This window comes from Stegodyphus dumicola, chromosome X1 (assembly GCF_044657685.1).
Source record: "Stegodyphus dumicola isolate Sdum_Otavi_A_Nest chromosome X1, ASM4465768v1".
NCBI classification, from domain to species: domain Eukaryota; kingdom Metazoa; phylum Arthropoda; class Arachnida; order Araneae; family Eresidae; genus Stegodyphus; species Stegodyphus dumicola.
In genome coordinates, this window is record NC_140780.1 from 257,654,612 (window position 1) to 257,670,694 (window position 16,083).

Consider the following 16,083-nt stretch of genomic DNA (forward strand, 5'->3'; position numbering starts at 1 on the left):
CATTGATATCTTCTCATCGATTTCAGCGCTTTGGCAATTTTTGATGTTTGGATCCTCTTTTCCTGCAGATGTGGAATCCAGGTGAATTTGGGATCTATTGTCAGGCCCAGGTATTTGATTGTTCTTACGCACTTAATTTTTGGTTGTCTATCTTTATTATCGGATTTCTTGTTAATTTGCGGGCAGGTTTGTGAATTATTAATGCTTGTGATTTTGTGTGTGAAATACTGAGTTTTATTTGTTGACATAGAGAGTGAAATATTGACAGAGTACTTTTACAGTTTTCCTCTGGCGTATTGCGCGTGGATCCGTTGACTACAAACGCCACGTCGTCTGCAAATACAATGATATTCATATGGCTGGGCCATTGGTGCTGAATGATTTTGTTGAAGGTAATGTTCCAGAGTTCTGAGCTCATACAGGACCTCTGTGGGCATCCTCTCGTCTGCTGTTTGATAACTGTTATATTGTTATAATTGATTATACTTTTTCGGTTGTTTAGGTATTCTAGTGTAAGCAGAAAGAGATTTTTAGGACAGTCCATCTCTCTGAGAGCCTGTTTGATGGCTGGCCACCAGAGAGAGTCAAAGGCGTTCTGAAGAGCGAGACATAGCAGTGCAGAGTGAAGCTGGCGGCTCTCATTTTCTTGAATGTGCGTTATGACAGCATCAATGGCGTTATCAATTACTGGGTTTAAAGCCATATTGGTGCTGACTGATCCTGTTTTCCTTGTAAATGTGGTACTTAATCTTAGTGATAAGCAGACGCTCTAGAAGTTTGCCTATGAACAGAGGGTAGCAAATTCATGGGCCTGTATGAGCGAGGGTTCTCTGATGACTTGTTTTTCATTGCAAACAACACTATATGTCCGACTTTAAAACAGTCTGGGAAGCAGTGAAGTTCAAGGCATTTATTGTAGAGAGAGAGCAGTATTTCTGGATTTGTCTTGAAGATGATTTAAAGCAGTTGGTTAAAGATCCCATCTGTGCCAGGCGCTTTATTGTTGTTTAGACTTTTGACGGTATAAGTTAGTTCATTCTTGGTAAAAGGGCGATCGTCGTGGGTGTCTGGTGTGCTCGTGTTTTCTCTAATTGTTCTTTGGGCAGGAATGTCTTCTTCGTAGTCTTCTAGGAAAACATGGTTCAAGATGCTATTGACTATGCTTTCTGTTATTTCTGGGCTGTTGAGCGTTTTTGCCGTACTGGACGCGTGGATCTGAGTTGGGTGGAAAATTTGGATGTGACCATTATATACAATGAACCATAAACATCTTTATTGTTGGTACAATATCAATTCCAGGATTTCAATTTAGCTTGTATGATCCTCTTTTTATAGATAGTTCTTTGTTTATTATACTGTAGCCATGCTTACGCTCTTCCTGATCGATGTGTGTTTTCATCCTCCTGCAAACAGCTCTTGTCTTTTGTTTTGCTGCACGCAACTCCTTAGTCCACTAGTTGGTCTCGCTGGTTTTATTTCCCTTTTTGATCACGAAAGCCTGCTGAGATAACATTTGGAGTTCTTGGGTTATGTAAGATGCACATTTATTAATCTCCTGTTTGGTGGGACTTTCTGTGATGTTTTATAACATATCATGTGCTTTCGGGATGAGTAGCTGCGTAAATTTCTTCTTTGATGTTTTGTTGATTTTGTATCGTTTAAATTGCATAGGGTCGATTTCTTGGGCTATAGTAAAGGTAATTATTTGATGATCCGAGATTGAGCAATCCTCTCTTACTGTGTGGTGAAGGATCTTATTGGCGAGGTGATGAGTGGTGATTATAAAATCCGGCCAACCTTGTCCGTTAGTGCTGGTGAATGTTGGTGGGTCTTCTGGGCTACTATGCAGTATGAACTGATTACACTTGACGTGCCTCTCCCGGGTTCGTTCTTAAAAGCTGAGCTCGAGAGAGAATTACTCAAACGTTGGCAACATCTGTGGGAGACAGAGACCACCGGCAGAAGATTTTACAGATTTTTTCCAAAAGTCTGCCGGCTTCTAAAATCTGGCTCGTCTCACTTCACTCAGTATCTAACAGGACATGGTCTCTTCATGATTTAGCTGAATCGCTTCAGACAACGCGAAAACGAGCATTGCTCATGCGGGATGGTAGGAGATCCGGACCACTATCTGTTCGCTTGCAGAGAGACCGCCAAATATCATCTTAGGCAACCAGTAGCAAACCACATCCATGCATGGGCAGAAGCTACTTCATAAAATCGCAATGCATTGAAACGCATATGCGATTGCATAAACATTGCACGCAAAATCTCAGACAGGCTGGAGTAATTCTCAGCTACCATCCTCGTCACCAGCACAGCCCCTGTATGTTCTGTACTTGTAGTGAAGTAATTTTATCTTAAGTTAGCTTATTTGGCTTTTCTTATTCCCTGTATATATTTATCTCCTTGAACTGTAAACCTTGAATTATGAACCTTGAATTATGTATTTTGCCTTATTTTATGTATTGTTTCCACTGTTTTGCCTTTGTTTTATTTTATGTATTATTTCATTTCTAGTATTTTACTTCTTACTACTTTTAGTATTTGTAACCACCTATCCATAACTCTGTAAATATGTAACTGAAATTGTTCTTCTCACCCGCAATGCACCCTTCTTCCATCATGCACTATAGTCTTCGTCGAGCATTTGTTTGCACTGCCCCCAGCAGTCGTCTTGAGCACAATATGTATTTATATGTGTGTTTTTTTGTTCCAAGTTATTTCCGTTAGCGGGGCTACCTGGCCGATATGCTAACTACCCAGTGGACCGGCTGCCTCGCTGTCGGTGGAAAGAAAGAAAGTATGAACTGATTGGCTTTCATATATTCTTCCATTGCTGTACCTCTCGGGGTTGTGTGAGGGTATCTCCATAATTGGTTTGGTGCGTTAAAATCACCACTTATTACATGAGGGTACGTTGGATTGTGTAGTGACTCTTGAATTATTTGCAGTGTTTCGACTAGATCCTCTGCTGGGGAAGCGTAATCACTCGTCATTAACAGCGTGGTGTTTGTAGTTTTACTGCAACTGTTACCACATCTCTGTGGGTTTTGACAACAATAGGGTTCCCGTTTCTGTTAAGGATTACTATTGCGGCTCTTGGAGATTGTGTTGACCCTCGTTTTTCGTGGTAATAAGTGTTCCATGTGATGGATAGATTTCTTAGCTCTCCTTCATTGTAGAAAGATGATGTCGTGATAATCTTCTGACAGGTATCGAATAAGGTGAACAGTTGCGGTTTTCGATCGCTGCATATTCAGGTTCAGAGCTTTGATATTTTTGGATTTTGTTGGGTGATGGATTAAGTGGGTGGCAGTGTTTTCTTGACTCGTTAAGGGATCACTTATGATAAGCTGTACGGGATTTTATTCTTCTTTGAATGTGGGGCACTTTTTAAATTACATCGGCATACACATATCCAATTAAAGTTATTAAAAACTCTAGAAACTAGTTCAGTAGCTCTCTGAATTTGTAGGCAATTTCTTATTTAGGGATAACACAAAATAACGCTTCAGAAAATATTATTTATCATGTATAAAAATCTGTTTTGTAACACAGATCAGTTATAATTGTTTATTTGACGAGATCACATTATTTTGAAGTATTGAATTCACGAAAGGATTTTGGCTTGGCCTTTGAAAGGCAAACATTACAGGCAGATTTATTTTATTGTTATGCATGCATTAAAAACACTACAATTATGTTTGAGAAATACACATGAAGAGTTTTCACAAATTTAATGTGCTTATCTGAATGTTCTGCATTCATTTCTAAATCTTTACTTCATTGCCAAATTGTATAATACTGTGATTATAAATATATGGTACTTGCACAATCCTTGCAATTACTGAAATCAAATTATATAAATTTTCTCTCACACTATTCAATTTATTATATTGACTTCAGATGTCAATGTCAAAATTCTAGGAAGTTATTTTAACCAAGAAACTGTAGTGGGCACCGTGCATAAACAAGTCATCTAACAGTTCAACAATAGTGATTATAAAAGAAGGAAAAAAATTATATATCATTCCAACGACATTGCAACTCATTCTGTTACATATCATATATCTTTAGCAAACATTCAGATTTTAACTTGCGTTTCCAAATTATTATTCTCAAATTATTATTTATTTTTAATAAATTTCAATATGCTAATGATTTTCATGTTACATTAGTATAAATTCCACAATTATCACAGGAAAACAAAATCTGCGCTTTAAATTGGAAGAGAAATTTCTTTTTCACATTCAAAACATCCACATTGGCGATGTTTGGCGACGGGTACATTAAACCTAGACTAATTTAATTATAGCTATTATGATAGAAATTTGCAGATACTTAGGTTATTTTAAACAAAAATTTCACTTTACTTGCACATTATAAACATCGGAGAAGATACAAACTCCAAATGAAGGCGTAAATAATATTATACTTACTAAGCAAAGTTGAGCGCCTGGACCAGGTTTCCAATTGCCTCTTGGGTAATTATTTACCCATGTTTTTCTTCTTCATTCATTTTTAGGAAATTTTACCATTTACCTGTCTGTGAACGATTTGAGGAATTAATAACTGCACATCTGCCCATTTCACACAAAAAAGCACAAGAAATTGTTGCACCGCTAACTATGTAGCCGCCATTAATGCTCCCACTTGGAATTCCGAATGCCTGATGATTCAGCCTGGTATATAGGAGCCTTAGGAGTATCTAAATGGTGAGCCTAAGTAGATATTATTCCTTCCATCTTTTACAGAGACGTTCTAAAAGTGTAGTTTGGTACATTTGTCGTTTCATCAGATAACTTTTATTTGAATTCTTGTCAATCATCTCGATAAAATGAAGTGGATAATTATGATTTTTTCGACCAAGGTTGAGAAAGTGTGCTGGTGTGAGAGGCTCTGGTCCTTACAAGTCACTATAAGTTAAAGGTCTTTGATTTATGACATATTCAACTTCTGTCAAAATAGTAATCAAATCTTCAAACTTTAATAGGGCTTTTCCAAATATTTTTCTCAAGCACGCCTTCACAGACATCACTAAACGTTAGTAAAATCCTCCCCACCATGTACCATGTTCTGCAAAAAATTTCCAGCTTATCTTTTTACACGCAATAAAATCTTGAAATTTGGAATCCTTCAGTATTTTTGAAAAATGCTCGAATTGTCGGTTTACCTTTTGAAAGATTTTCGCTTTATCCGAATAAATTGTGTCGCAATGTCATCGTCTCGATAAGAATCGTCTAAAATCATCAAAAAATTTTCTGGTGACATACCGGAGACTATCTCTAAATGAAGGGCTCTGATAACGGCACAGGTGAAAAGAACTATGTACGATTTCTCAGTTCCGGTTGCTGACCTAACCCAACTAGGACCCGCGAAGTTCATTCCTGAAACAAGAAATGGTGAAGTCTGAACTATTCTGTCTTTTGGCAACTGAACGGTCATCTGCTGAGCAGGTTTTGCTGTGTACTTTCTACAAATAAGACAGTTTCTAAGTATCTTCTTCACAAGCTGTTGGCCTTTCGGTATCCAGTATTCTTTTCGAAGACTCGTTAAAGTGGCTATAACTCCACTATACATTAACTTGTTATGTTAACTTTCAATAATCAGTTCCGTTTTCTGAAGGTAATTTGCTTGCATTCATTTATTTTATTAAATAAGCGTTCATTTTGATTGGGTTGAATTTACGAAAACAGGTCAATAAATAGATTCATTACAGTGGCAGCCCATTTATCTGCCTTAAAAGAGTAATGCTTTCGAGGAGACTTTTCTGAAGATAATTTGCTTGCATTCAGCTTACACATACGACCGGCAATTTGTACAAGTACCATTTTTCCAGAGACAAACAGATTAATACTGTGTTTACAAATGATATCAGTTAAACATACGTTTACGTATTTTTATATTTACTAAATAATAAACATGTTTCGAAATCTTTTATCAGCATACACCGCACCTGAATTAATAATTTTTACCCTAACTCGAAGATGAAAAATTAATCATTTGGCAAATTCTAATTTCGTTACTGATTTTTACATCTTTACACTATAGAGCAGCAGTAATTATTTGGTCTGTGACAAAATATTAATACGCCTAACAGGAAATTAAGTAGAAATAAAATTAAATCTTTGAATTTTAGTTGGAATTTAACTCCATTTATCACCTTCGCTATTAACAAGTGAAACAATTATTATGAGTAATATTTATCTAACGAAAAGTACTTTTAACTTAAAATAGTCCATCTAATGATCACCTGAAAATTTAAACTTAATGATAGGCTTTTCAAAAGCTGTTTTAAAGGGAAACTAGAAATTATTTCAAATAATGGTTCACGAAACAACTTTTAACGCGTGATATGTGTGATACTAAAAACATTTCTCTGTGTAAGACAAGGATTAATAATCCAAGTATCCATCATCTTTATACTTAGTATATCAAGTGTTAATCTTAAAATGGTGTGAATTATGAATAATTGTGAATTTTAATTAGTACCCTTGTGAAAGATACTAGGCAAAGCATGTGTCTACCATCTTGAAATCTTTATTAACGCTGATTTACTTTAGGCAAATTTTCGTTAAGGTTAATGAAAGACTATGTTTCGGACAGAGTAGTAATTTTGAATGATGAATGTGACATTTGTTGTTTCATATTAATTCTTGATTATGCTTTTTGATTGGTAATAGATCTGCAACAATTTTTTGCAGATTTTCAGATTTATTTTTTTCTTACTTGAAAATTAATTTTTAATATATTTTCAACAACTGAGTGTACGTGAAACTTCTGTTAAACAATTGATCTTATTAAACACAGAATAACTTAGCGTATGCATAAACTTTCTACTTTTAAGGGAAACATACTCATGCTTGTTTGTTTATTTAGTTATTACAATAAAGGATCTTTTAGCCTAAAGAAAGGGTTATATTCACTTAAGGCATTTTAAGAGAAAGTAGCTCATATTATACATGGAGATAACCTGTATATACAGTGGTAGCCAAAATTGTTGACACTTTTGGAAATTTTTGTTTTTGAACTTTGTATGCTTATAGAAAATGTTACGTTTCGTAAAATGCAAACTTGTATACATAATTTTAAAGAGAATTTATTACTGAATTCAATACAAAACACAAAAAAGTTATATGTACTTTAATATAAATAAAAAACACAGTTATGAAGTGGTTTGTAATGTCTAGCTTTCCTGGCCAATCACGGTTCTTGATCTGAAAACCAATCAAATGTTAGTAACTGCCAGTAGAAGCTGACATCATGTTTACACTTGAAACAATTCATTATTTTACTTTGTTCTGTAGAAGGAGGACCTGTTTCTTATACACCGCAATTACAAGTAGGAATTTTTGTAAAAATATTTAATATTTAGTCAAGAAGCAATGACATCAAATAAAAGAGTAGATTGGACACCTAGAAAAAGATGTAATTTTATTGTGTTACGAGAAAGTGGTCTTTCCTATGCTGAAACCACAAGACAGGTGGGTGATTCAGTGACTACATCTGGATTCCGAAAGTTTTGTTTACGATATCAGAGACAAATTCAATAAAAAACAAAGAAGGAAAAGGCCGAAAAAGGTGCACCACATCTGTTGATGACAGAAGAATAAAAATACTATGCCTCCAAGATAGAAAATGTCATCAGCGGCCATCAGAAGTGATCTGAAGGATGCTGGTGTTTCTGTCAGTTTAAGAACAATCAGGAAAAGATTAACAGATGTTGAACTGAGAGGTAGAATTCCACGAAAAAAAGCATTATCTTAATTTTCAGCAACGAAAAAAAAGACTACAGTGGGCAAAGGAAGACATTTATTGGACAGATGATCAGTGGTCCCAAGTTATATGGAGTGATGAAACAAAGATATCGTTATTCGGTAGTGATGGGCGAAAATATGTAAGACGTAGAATAGGAGAAGAGCAACTGTGAAGAACCCAGTTAGTGTTATGATTTGGTCATGTGTGTCAGCAGATGGTATTGGTCGCCTTCATGTCATCGATGGGACACTGAATGCCAGAAAATACATTGACACTATTCTAGAACCAAAACTTCTACCTTCCATCAGAGATCTCTTTCCCAACAATGCTTCGTTTATTTTTCAGCAGGATTCTGCTCCTTGCCACACGGCCAAAATGTCGAAAGAGTGGTTTCATACAAAGAGCATTAAATTGTTGTCATGGCCAGGAAACAGTCCTGACCTCAATCCTATCGAAAATTTGTGGCACCGTTTGAAAATTCTTGTCCGAATGAGGCGCACATCAAATAAAAGGGAACTAATTGAGGCTATAATTGTTTCTTGGCATCATGTAATAACGAAAGAAGAGGTTAAAACTCTTGTCAGCTCAATGAAACGCCGATGTGAAACTGCAATAAAAAATAAAGGGTACCCTACTAAGTACTGATAACTCACTGCAATCATCACTATGTAATGTATATAGATAGCTATTATCGTTTAACTTTTTTTGTATTGCAAATAATTGGATTTTGTGTTTTGTAATTAATTCAGTAATAAATTCTCTTTAAAATGATATATACAAGTTTGCATTTTGTGAAACGTAACGTTTTCTATAAGCATACAAAGTTCAAAAACATAAAAATTTCCAAAAGTGTCCATAATTTTGATCATCATTGTAATCCTATTATTTTTGTATTTGCTAAAAATATGAAATATACCTTTCTTACTCAGACATTTAAAGCAAATGTTTAGAAGAGATCTTTAGTAGAGGAGTTAAAATAATACTTTTAATCGATCTCAAATATATGTTATGATTTAGATGGTAATCGGCTTTTAATAATAACATGACTTAGATACGAAAATTAGAACAGCTTTGAAAGGGAATTTTAATAAGTGCTAAAGAGAAATTGGATAAATCTTCCTCAATGCTTTGAGTTGAATCGGAAGCCCGTATACTTCTTTTGAATAGACCTTTTTCTTTGAATCATCAATCAGTATATCATCAATCGTTTTGCTCTCATGAAAAGCAGCTGCCGTGGTCCTGGAGAGATCCTACTGTACTTTTCCATTATTTTTCTCTGTTATTCAATAGCTTATGTTTGTTATGATACGACCCTCGCGTTTTTAAACCGAACGAAATGTCATTCAAAGATAATAAATTTCAAAGCTTATTCTGACAACTTGTGGCTGTCATTGTACACTTCAGATCGATTTCAACTGATGAGTAGAATTTTATTCAAACAGCACTTTCTTAAGCTGCTGCTTCTCACCTCCCCCACCCCGTCTTGAAAAAAACACTTTAAATAAATATAATCAGTTTAAGACATTTCATTATTTATTCAGTAATATTGTTTTTAAGGTAAAGTGAACAAACAATTTTAGAATCATCGAGCTAAGAAATAGAAGAAATCCGTAATGCCCTCGTAAGGAATCGATTATTTGAAAGTATAACATTTTGAACAGAACTGATACAGTATGGGTAACGCAATTTTAATCCAAATTAACTAACAGGTGTTTCTCCGAATTACATGCATTTTAAATACAATTGTTGTTAATTTTCGATTGTAATGTGCTTTAATTATCGTTTTCTAAAACAGTTCAACCGTGTAAATAGAACGTTTAATCAGTTTTCGAAATAGGATTCAAAATAATTTTGCAGCTACCGGTGTTGATTACGCTGGTACATATTTAATGAAGTCCCAAGATGGGAAAAGAGATAAAACTTTCAAGTGCTACTTATCCGTTTTTGCATGTTTCTGAACCAAAGCTGTACACTTAGAGTTACAATTTTAAGTAGGGTGCAAAATAAAGAATTAGTTTTGAAAATAGGATGCAAAATAGATGAAATAATGGACTGTAAATAAAGGATGAAATAATGGACACTAAAAACAGTAACACTTATATTGAAGAAAAGCCGTCCACATGATAGCACACATTTTATAGTTGCACTTTTACACTGTAGCAGCAAGATGGAATGAAATACAATAATGCATAAAAAGCAGGCTCTTTACCATAACAACAATAAATTGAATCATGAAGAGATAGGGCCATCTATTGTCGTCAACCAGCACTCGAAATTCGTTTGGTAACAGCACATAATGACCAGCACATAATTACTGGAAACTTGGATATCATTCAAAAGGCGCAACTTAAAAAAAACTCTCGCGTTATGGAGTAAAACATAGACCAATCACATACGACAACATAAATTGCTGTTAGAAAAATTTAGAAAATAGCATTAACGAATTTATTGCTACTGCTGCCTATCAGAAAGATGAAACCCTTAAGCAAATTAAAAGTGAACTTAAACCAGAAAAATATTAAAATAATTTGAATTGGTCTCAACCTCTTTTAACTATTAAGAATTTAAAGAAACTACTCACCATCACTAAAATTGATAAAGCAAATAATTACTTTAGTATATAAGGTATTTCTCCTACTTCCCTAGCTTGCCTTCGTGGTGTAACGGTAGCACGCTGGGCCGGTATTCCAGAGGTCCGTGGTTCGATTCCTGGCGAAGGCGGTTGCATATTTTTCATCTTTTCTGCTTCCAATTAACCTAATGTCAAGTGGCGCCTGAACTAAAAAAAGGGTTGTGGGTGATGATTCTCCGCACCCAGGATTTGGCGACTAGGCCCCCTAAAATCCTACTCGCCCTTTAAAAAAGAGAGTATATAAGGTATTTCTCCCACTTCCCTAGCGTGCCTTCGTAGCGTAACGGTAGCACGCTGGGCCGGTATTCCAGAGGTCCGTGGTTCGATTCCCGCCGAAGGCGGTTGCATATTTTTCATCTTTTCTGCTTCCAATTAACCTAATGACTCTAGAAGCATTATATGAAACGTTTTCTACACAACAATTATCAGTGAAGAAATTTAACGCTAATACTTACAAGTTAACAAATACTACAGAAAACTCTATAATTAATAGAATTAAAGCATTTTATAAAAACTCAAAACATGTGTAAATCCAAGGTACAACAGCTTTACTAACCTTTATGCTCTTCTCACTAAATATAAACAAAACACCATAAAATGGTTCCATAAAACACCACTAAAATTCAGCTTCACTGCAAATTGCACAAATCACTACAAGAAATTTCTAGAATATTATTTTACATTTAAGAAATTTCTAAATTAATCTTCAATCCTTGTAACTCAGAACATATTTATTGGTGGATAATCAGTAATAACACTCCTGTAATTAATACCGTTCAGTCTACTAACATACAAGCTATTAACTGCTATGACTTTGAATACTTATATACCTCGCTTTCATTAGAAGAAAGCCACACTACCCTGCTTGATGTGCCTAAAATCTCTCCTGTTGTGCTAATAGATATAGACCTTAATAGATGGTTAATCTTCCTTAAATCCACTTTTTTTAATAACTGCATTAAATTTCAAAATTAATTAAGCAAGTCTGAGGCATCCCAATGGGATCTCATACGCGTACAACCGTTTGTAATATTTTTTATTCATTAGAGAATTTATTTTCCAAAACATTTACAGCAACACGAGTTAACTTACTGCGCCTATACATGCAGATATGTAGATGATCTTATTATCATAAATATTTTTAACAAGATTGAAAATTCACAAATTTATCCAAAGTGCCTTACTCTTAATAAAACAAATACTTCACAAAATAGTCGACAATCTGGATCTTCAAATAATTAACTACAAAAAGATTCTACTGTTTGGCAAAACACGCAACTTCAATTTTAATATTAATAATTTAATAGTTTGAACTTCCAACATCTCCAAGTAAGTTATTAGTAATACTATATTTCGTCAAATGCAACGCATTAAAGGTATTTGTACAAATATAACAGAGATACAACACGAAATTCTTCTACATATGGAAATTCTTAAAAATATTCAAGTGCAAAATAACTTTATTAATCTTTGTCTTAAAAGAGCGGGGGTTAAATACTTAGTCTAAATCATTTGGCTGATAGGGATATGAAAATTTATTTCTGAACCTTAAAAGGCGGTATTTGTTGCATGACTATCAGTTAAATGATTTGTAAATAGTGCAATTACAGCAGTTATTGTATATAATGATAAATCATCATTCCTGGCATTTTCCTTTATTGCTGTTACTAAAAAAATGGTCCTGTTGCAAAATTTTCCAAGTCTGCTTAACAGCTTTTGAGCAATGAATATTCCTTGCCCTTTCTTTCCTCTTTCCCGTACGACAAATTAGCCAGAAATTAATTAATTTCTTTTGTTTGGTCGGTTTAAAATCAAAATTTCAAGAGACATATTTTACATTCAAAATTTTACCAAAGTTATAAAACTGCTTCTCTCCCGGATTCTAAAAATAGATTCCAACAAGGCCTCGCCCACGCGCATTCTCTCTCTACCCGTCCATTCTGCATGCGAGTTTGAATTTCAAATTCCATTCAGAGCACGAAGAAAGTAGCAGACATGCATCACTTTAGCAGCTAGCAAACACGTAAGTTAATGAATTCATTTTCTGTCCTTTAGTGTAATATTATGTGAACTAAATAACGAATTGAGATGTTTTCATGCCGTTTTTATAAACTTTTAAATTACGCAAGAATTTTCTGGTATTTTCTCGAAATCAATAAGAGATATTTATTTATTAAATGTTAAATGCATGGGATCTTGCATTTTTAATTTTCCGGTTTAGCTTTCTTTTAATATTCGTCACGCTCTGCGCTGCACGGGGAATAAAACAATTTAATAATAATTCTAATTTAATATAATTCTACTAACATTAGCTATTTAAATACCATATCCGTAACACTGTCCCCTTCCCAAGGACTGAAAGTCCCTGGCAGTACAATTCCTGGACAGGAAGCCAAACTTACAACGAAGGCATAAATGCAATAATAAACATTACATTACAATAACAAACAACATGAACAATAAATGCAATAACTAACTTAAACAAATCAAATGCTATCAAATACTAAATACAAATTAAATACTATCAAATACTAAATACAGATTGAATACTCTCAAATACAAAACAAATACTATCAAATACTAAATACGAGTCAAATCAAATACACATTTAGAAACAAAAAGGACCATGGTCTTACACTATTTACAATTTTTTACACTACTTACTACTTACACCATAGTAATGAGCTAACCTGTCGTAATGAACGACTTTAGGTTTAAAGTTCGAAGACTTACGGATCCGAACCACGACGTCATATTCAGCCTGTTTAGGACTGAGCGCGGACCATTCGAAGGTGACTGTAATTCAGGCCTGGCTCCTTTTCGTCGAATCGGGTTCTACAACCACACTTTGTCTTCTTTGTTGAATCTATGTCCGGACTATCCAAGGATGACTGTAATTTCGGACAGAGTCATTTCCGTTGAGGCGGATACCACAACCACACCTTGCCTTCGTGGAATTGCTGTTCAGTAATTGCTGCTTGTGTAGTATCGGGTCTTCAAACACTCCGTCGCCGAATTGACTCGCACTTGTGCAAAGTTGTGCATCACTTCAAAACGGGCCTGGAGATCTTGAATATATTCCTCAGGCGATGAAGGCGCATCCGGAGGGCGACCAAACAAGAGATCACAAGGCAGACGAAGGTCACGACCGAAGAGCATCTGTGATGGGGAATAGCCAGTAGTCTCGTGGACAGCACTGCAGTAAGCCATTAAAAGCAGTGGTAATTTCTTATCCCTGTTATGTTGGTTTCTGGAAACCACTAATGAGAGGTTATTAAGGATGGTTCGATTTAACCTCTCTACCATGCCGTCCGACAGGGGATGTAAAGGCGTCGTTTGGGTTTTGTGAATGCCGAATAGTTTGCACAGTTCTTTGATTACATCTGAGGTAAAATTCCTTCCCTGATCTGAATGTAACTGAAGAGGCACTCCGAACCTGTGAATCCAGTGTTGTATCATCACCTCAGCTATTGTGACAGCTTCTTGATCAGGAATAGGATATGCTTCAGACCACTTGGTGAAGTAATCAATGTCATCAAGTATGTATTTGTTGCCATCAGCATTTCATCGCAGAGATCCCAACATGTCAAATGCGACACGTTCAAAAGACGGTCCTACGTTGTAACGTTGCAGCTTGCCACGGCTGAGTCTTTTTGGTCCTTTCCGACTTGCAAAGGCATAGCAAGATCGGCATTACTTTTGCACGTCATCGTTTGGCATTATTCCAGTAAACGCGCTCACGAACTCTTTGCACTCTTTGCATTGCTCTTCATTATTCCAAAGTGGACTCCTGTAGGGCTGTTATGTAGTTTTTTTTAGGACATCAGGAATCCGGGATCTTGGAAGGTCAGTTGCCATCGGAAAGTCTTCCCATCATCCGATTCGAATTTCCGGTATAAGACGCCGTTTCGAATGTGAAGTGCATCCCAGAAGGCCCAGTATTGTTGTGGGACTATAGATAGATCATCACTCCACGGGTCTCGATCAACCGATGTTGATGTCGTAATTTGTCGTGCGGCCGGACTCAGCAGCTCGTATTTCGCTTCGACCCTGGAGCAATTACTGCAGCTTTCTGGGCAAGGTCTTCTAGACCAGGGAGTCGGCGTTTCCGTGCCATGATCCCTCCCGATGACAGATAGTGATGTCATATTCCTGGAGTCTCTTTATTCACCTGGCTATTTGACTCTCAGGATTCATGAAATTTAAAAGCCTGGACAATGATGCATGATTTGTGCGGAGCAGGAATTTTCTGCCGTATAGATTAATGACCAAAATGTCCTACGGCTTTGACTATGGCGAGCAACACTTTCCTGGTGACACAGTACTTCCTCTCCGGTTTAGACAGGCATTTGCTCCAGTAAGCCACTACACTTTCTTGGCCGTCTATTTCTTGGGACAAAACAGCACCGACACTTTCATTGCTCGTGTTCGTGTAGAGAATAAATGGTTTGTCGAGCTGAGGATACGTCAGGATTGAAACAGATGTTAAAGCTCCCTTTAAGTTAATAAAGGTATTATAGCATTCTTTTATCCACAAGAACTCTTGCTTGATCTCTATCAGCTTGTGAAGGGGTCTAGAGATGGAAGAAAAGTTTTTCACGAATCTCCTATAGTAGGTGCAAAGCCCTAGGAAGCTTCTCAGCTTATGGACATTTTCAGGACATCTCAAGGATTTAACGGCTGACTCCTTTTCAGCATCCGTGCACACACATTCTGCAGAGATGACATGTTCCTGGTAAGTCACTTCCTGTCTGAATAATTTGCATTTAGCGGGACTCAACATTAGATTGTCGTCCTTCAGTTTTTGGAGCACCTTTCTAAGATTTTCTAGATGTTCTTCAAAAGTCTTTCCGACGATGATGATATCATCCAGGTATATCAGACAGACTTCGTACGAAATACCTTTCAAAACAGTCTCTATTAGGCGCTCGAATGTAGCCAGCGCATTGCAGAGTCCAAACGGCATCACCTTGAACTGCCAAGTCCTTGTCCCGTACTAAATGCCGTCTTTTCTCGATCATCAGGATGTATTTCTACCTGCCAATATCCACTCTTTAAATCATGTGTTGAGAACCACTAGTTCCAGAAAGAGTGTCCAGAATGTTGTCAATTCTAGGAAGAGGGTAACTGTCTTTCTTCATAACCTTATTCAACCGGCGATAGTCAAATCAAAATCTTGCTGTACCGTCTTTCTTTCTTGAGGAGCACATGGACTTGCTGAAGGCTCGATAACATCGCCTTCTTCCATATTCTTTAAAAGTGTTCGTACCTCTTCCTGTTTAGCAATCGGTAGATGCTTTGGATGTTGCTTAATCGGGGAAAGATCGCCGGTATCGATTCTGTGTTGAGTCAAACTGGTTCGACCCACGTCAGAAGATGAGCGGGAGAAAACATCTTTAAGATCTTTAATGGCATGATCGGCGGCATTCCTCTCTTCATCGTGTAATTGCGCGTTCTGCAGTAACTCTGATGTAATACTTTCTGAAGACATGGATTCTGGAGTGTTACTCTTTCGTTTAATGCTGGTCACTGTAGTACATATGCTGCAACCACTTCGCCTTTCTTAATAACTCTCGTCTTCTCAGTTACATGGGCAACTCTCACCGGGATAACGAGCTTCGAAAGGTCGACGAGTGCTGAAGCTACTAGTACTCCTTTCGAGTTATTACTGTTCTTGGAATATTCTGTGA